Consider the following 6,000-nt stretch of genomic DNA (forward strand, 5'->3'; position numbering starts at 1 on the left):
CAGGAAGGGGTCACGGGGTGGGGGGAAGGGGCCACGGGGGGGGGGGAAGGGGGGGCAGCAGGAGGGGGCGCGGCGCAGTTTCTTGCGCGCGTGGGGCGTGTGCCACCGGCTCCGCCCCGAAAGGCAGTGCGTCCCCCACCCCCCCCATCCCCAGGCACCCCCAGTGCCGAGGGCCGGCCCCCGTGTGACCTCAGCTGTCCGTCCAGGTGTCACCTCAGCTGTCCGTCCAGGTGTGACCTCGGCTGTCCGTCCAGGTGTGACCTCGGCTGTCCGTCCAGGTGTGACCTCGGCTGTCCGTCCAGGTGTGACCTCGGCTGTCCGTCCGGGTGTGACCTCGGCTGTCCGTCCGGGTGTGACCTCGGCTGTCCGTCCGGGTGTGACCTCGGCTGTCCGTCCGGGTGTGACCTCGGCTGTCCGTCCAGGGTGTTGACCTCGGCTGTCCGTCCGGGTGTCACCTCGCTGTCCGTCCGGGTGTCACCTCGGCTGTCCGTCCGGGTGTGACCTCGGCTGTCCGTCCGGGTGTGACCTCGGCTGTCCGTCCGGGTGTGACCTCGGCTGTCCGTCCGGGTGTCACCTCGGCTGTCCGTCCGGGTGTGACCTCGGCTGTCCGTCCGGGTGTCACCTCGGCTGTCCGTCCGGGTGTCACCTCGGCTGGCCGTCCAGGTCTGTGACCGTGGGGCGCGGAGGCGCCGGCCGTGGGTGGCCATAGAATCGGTCGGCGCCCGTCAACCCGAACGACTTGCAGAGACCGCAGCCCCGGGGGTCGGTCCCGGGCCGCCCCACGGACACGAAGCCCGGGCGCCGGCCCGGCTCTCGGAGGCGCCCCCCGCGGGGGTCGGGCCCGTGCCCCACGCGGCGCAGTCGCGCTTCGCTTTCTGGAAGCGCCGGGGACCGTGCGCGGCCCGGGCTCGGCGGCTCGAGCCGCTGTCGGGCTGGGACTCGCGCGTCGCGCTGCGGCCACGGGAAACGTCGCCGCCCTCGACCGATCCGCGTGTTTACATCGTGCAGACCGCGGCTTTCCGTTTGCTCAGCAGGTCACCCTACCCTGTTGTTGTCACTGTGTTTATGCTCAATCGTCCCATGGCCAGCGGGCGCTCCGCCAAGCCAGCTCCTGTTTGGGGGTGCCCCCGAAATCCTCAGTGCTCCCCGCCTCCCGGCGCGACGTGCCGCTCTAGGTCTCCCGGGGCTTCTGCCTGCGTTTTCGCCTCTTCCCTGGAGGCAGCTCTTTCTCTAAAGGGGCCTTCGTTCTTTTTAGGGGAAAATGGCGTTTTGAAACCAAGATAGGTTTGCATGTGGCCACCGAGGTGTTATTGCTTCTAGGTCCCTTCAATCTACCGAGCTAGGAAAAAATGCGTTTGCAGATATACTCGTGCGTACATGTGTGCACACGCACACCCCTGTGTTTACACTGTGCCCATAGCTGCATAAATTAAAAATAACGAGTGAGTTACGACCTCTAGTTGGGATGCTCTCCGACTCCCACTCAACGAAACGAGGTTTACTCTGCCCTCCTCCGACAACCGGAAACGTGGCCGCCGTGAGCCACGCTCTGGGCTCCTGTGTGCGCCCAGTTCACATGGGAAGCGTTTTCAGAATCACTGACCCGCAGCCCTGAGGGGAAATGAAAACCTATTAGGTAGAGACAAATATTTGTTAACGATTCCTTTGTACTCACGTTGAGGGTTGATAGGCTAGATGCAGTGTTCAGAGAACACAGACTTTTGAAGATTCTCAATATGTGTCATCGAATTTATTTCTACGGTCATCAGCAGTGACTCAGAAGAAACGAATGATAGTGACTCACCCAACAATGTATGTGGTCGTTCGAAAAAAGATGCTTGCCACCTGGGCATGTGACAAAATGCTATTATTGTCAATCTATTTCTTTTATTGAAAATGCAAGTCATTAGTGGAGGAAAAATTATTTTGCAGCCGCAATCATGTTCTGTGAATCAGCATGTCTGTTGTTAGCAGACCAGGTCCTGAAGTGTTGTCACAGGGATGTCCCCCGGGGCTGAGGAGAACAGGCGGGGGTGGGGGCAGTGCCTCAGGGCGGGGGGTGAGGACAGGGGACGGACGGGGCACAGGCGCGCGCATGCAGGCTGACGGTCCCTCGCCCCCCACACTGGACTCTAGGCTGTGTCTTGTTTTCGGTGACTTCTCTATCCCTGGCCTTGAAAAATAATTTTAACCCAAAATCACTGAATTTAAATGTTGAGCTGAAAGTGAGGCCTCCTTCGCCGTGATTCGCCGCCACCCCGACCCCCAGGCGGGCTCGTTCAGTGACTGGTTTTCAGAGACAACCAAGGTTGTTCAAAAGTCCGATGGCTCTTCAAGCTGACGACCCAGTGAATGGGAGTCCAGGGGCGCGGGAACTGGCCGCAGGGTTCAGGCGCAGCAGCTCTGACCTGGGGGGCGGCGCCCGGGGCCACCAGCCCCGTGGGCCCAGTAAAGTCCCCGCAGCCTCCTCAGCGAGCTTGGATTTCCACAGACTGCCCACGGCAGAGCTTCCTGGCCCTTCACATACCACTCGGCCCCAAACCTGCCACCGCCCCAAGCTAAAACTCTCCCCTGCACACTATGAGGGGCCGGGCTCCGTGTCGGGTGAATTATATCTCGATAAAGAGCAAATCGAAGCAGCTGCTCCCTAAAGCCGCCTCGAAGACGAAAGCTAAGCCTGCAGCGCGGGGGCGGGTGCCTGCCACGCGCCACGATGCAGGGACAGACGGACGCCCGCCACGCGCCCCGGGCGAGCCACCTCCCACCCGTTAAATCCCGGCAAACTGAGGCTCGAAGAGTAGAAAACAGCCCGAGAACGTGCAGGTAACGAGGAGCAGAACCGGGACTAACACCAGCTCCTTCCCTGTCCCCAGCCGGGCTTCTCCCAGCACGCGGCTCCCGTGGGGTTGTGCGCCGCGGCCTGTGTGGCGTGAAGGGGGCCCCGGCGGAGTCGGCGATGGCCGCGGCGGGGGCCGTGGGTGGCGGTCGGGGCCGGTGGTTCGGGCCTCCGTGAGCCTGCGTGTGTGTCCCTGGGTCTCAGCCAGTGCGTTCGGCCCCAAACCGAGTGTCAGAATGTGAGACCGTGGGGTGTGCTAGGTGCCCCGAAGCGCAACACGGTGAACAAACTCAAACGGCGTTTGGGGCTGTGGATTTACACCGAGCACGGTGGTGGCCGGTGCGGGGTCTGGGGCGGGGCTTCTGGACATCCGCGTGCCCACGTGTGGCCTGGGGGTGCAGCCCACGCGCAGGTGTGGCACGGTGGCCCCGGGCCACGCCTGCGTCCAGGCCGTGGGAGACTGCGGCCGTGGGCCGCACGGAGCAGCAGGGTGAGGCGGGCGTGTCCCGCGCTGCCCCTCCCAGGGCTAGCCACGGCCTCCGGGGCAAGGCACGTCCCCAGGAGCCACCCCACCCTGCCAGGCCAAGATGGGCGAGGGACAGGAAAGCCTGATGCCTGCCGGGCCTGCCATGTGACTCGGATCGCCAGCCGGCTTGGACCCTGGTCTCGATGACCCCGCGGGGCCGCTCCGGGGCCGCCGGTGATCGGAGACACAGGTCAACCGCTGCGTTCCAAAACCCAAGCCTCGGCGTCGTTCCCGCGTCGTTCCCACTGGCCCTCGCCACGTGCTGGCGCCTGACGGGGCCTCGCCGCGTGGCGGGCCGTGTGCGCGCCGGGCGGAGCTCGCACCGTGAGCCCCGGCTGCCTCGGGCCCAGCTGCCGCCCTCTGCCAGGGAGCGGAGGGGGCGGCAGACTGTGCACAGATGTGAGCTTGGCGTCGGGGCGCGTGTGTGGCAGGGTTTTGTTTGTGCAAGAAAGGGGGTCGGCCAGTGGTTAAAGCTGGAGGGAGAAGGGAAAGAACCTGAGGAAAAGCTGTCGGACTTGAAAACCAGTCGGTGCTGGCAGCGCCGGGCCCTGCCGCAGACGCTTTTAATCAGAGTGTCGGGCCCGAGTCCTGCGCCAGGTCCCCAGGGTTTAATTAGTGTGACCGAAATGATCGCCGTGTAACTAGCGAGTGGGTGCACACACTCGCACACACGTACACACACAGACCCACACTCACGCAGACATGTACATACACACGCAGACATACGCACGGACACGTACACTCTCACACCCACACACACTCACACACACACACGACACGCTCGCACACGCGCGCACACGCGCACACGCATGCGCGCGCACACCCCGGGCCACGCGGCTGCTCTCTGGGAGCCATGTTTGGGGCTCGCTTCCTTGTTTGGCTCCGGACCACTTTCCCACGCCCACAACCCCTTCCTCATAAACAGAATCTTTAAAATGAATGAAACTTTCCTGTTGCTTGACTTAGGTCTACACATACTGCGTTACCTGTTTCTTCGGCTTTCGAGACCAGCGACCCGGCGGGCCGGCGGGTTCAGGGCCCTGAGCAGTCACAGGCGCGAGCAGCTCTCGGAGGGGGTGTGTGGGGGAGGGTGCTGGCCCTCGGCGTCGGCATCGGCAGGCAGAGCATCTTTCCTTCCCGTTTATTCTCTGCCCGTGGGACGGAGACCGACCCTTTTCCTTTTTGGGGGGTAGGGGGGCAGGGTACGATTTTTAAGCTAAACAGTCTCGAGCCAGTGCGGGACAGCGTCTGTGGGGTCTCCGCGGCCCATCCGAGCCCCGGGGGAGAGCTGTCGGCTCGCGTTCAAGCTAAATGACGACCGAGAGCAAACAAGTGGGCAGGAGATGGACGCTCAGGCCCCGTGGTCAGCCTGGCGGAGGCGAACAGGGCCGTGCACACCGAGCCGGGCGGGCGGCTGTGGCCCCGGAGTGTGCGTGAGAAAAGTGAGTAAAACACACAAAACGCAAACTCCCCTTTCGAGGACGAGGACTGGGCAAGTGTTAAAGAACGCGAGCTCGCTCAGTCTGGGTGCCAGGAAGGCGGGCGCAGCGCCTTCGTCCGTCCGTCCGTGACCTGCGTCTGTGTGACCTGCGGCTGGGAGGAGCGAAGACCCGTCTCCCGTGACCTGCCCTCGGCTTCAGAGCAGCCAGCAGGGCCACTCAAAGGCAAACAAACCGAAATGTCACTGAGCACGTCTGTCCCACAAGGAGACGAAGGGGCCCCTTTTTATTCACCCTGAAAAGCGGCAGAGCAACTGGGTTCCCTACTACTGGCTGGAGATTTGGACAGCACCCAGCCACCTGCAGGCCGTGGCCTGTTCATGGCATCTGACTTTCCCTCCCCAGCCTTGTGCACCAAAGCTCCAAACGTGGCCGACAGCCGGCAAAGGGTCCCCGCTCCCGAGCCCGGCACGGGTACCCGGCAGGGTTCCCCGGCACCGGGGGCCTGGACGCTCTGGCTTCACGGAGACTCCCAGGAGGCTGCCCAAACCGCCTTCTGAGCTGAGTAAATTACACGCACTTCATTTGCCTGGAGCGATCAATGATTTTACTGTTAACCCAGGAAAGCATTTGTGAGCGTTTATCGGGCGTGAGGCCTTGTGCCGCCCTGATGTGAGGGAGAGCCGGCCACCAGCGCAGGCCCTTGTCACCGAGCTTGCTGTCCGCTTGAGCAAGAAGACACAGCGGGTGGGGTGGTCGGTAGCAGTCGAAGACGTAAATAACTCCGGAGAAGAACATGAAACGAAGGCATGTTTACAGCTCTTGTCAAAGGATGAAACGTAAGACTGATCGGAGCTCACAGACGCGGAGGGTCACAGAGGAGACGCGAAACCCGCCAGACGGTGACCAGACGCACCGCCGTGGCCGTGCCGACACCCGTGCAGCCCGCTCGGGGCGGAGCGCTGTCCCCTTCCATTCTCGAACGCGCCCGAGGCCGCGGGAGCAATGGCATGGTCGCCGTGCTGCGGAAGACGTCTCAGGCGCCAGGAGGGGAGCGGCAGGGCACGCCCAGGACCCGGATGCCGAGTGCCCTCGAGGGCAAGGAGGGGCGCAGGCAGGAGGCGCGCGCCCGGCTCGGGGGGCGGGGCCGCGTGCTTAGCAGTAACATCGAAAGGGACACACTTGTCTGTACCTACGCT

The sequence above is a fragment of the Rousettus aegyptiacus genome, unplaced genomic scaffold (genome assembly GCF_014176215.1).
Source record: "Rousettus aegyptiacus isolate mRouAeg1 unplaced genomic scaffold, mRouAeg1.p scaffold_m13_p_4, whole genome shotgun sequence".
NCBI classification, from domain to species: Eukaryota; Metazoa; Chordata; class Mammalia; order Chiroptera; family Pteropodidae; genus Rousettus; species Rousettus aegyptiacus.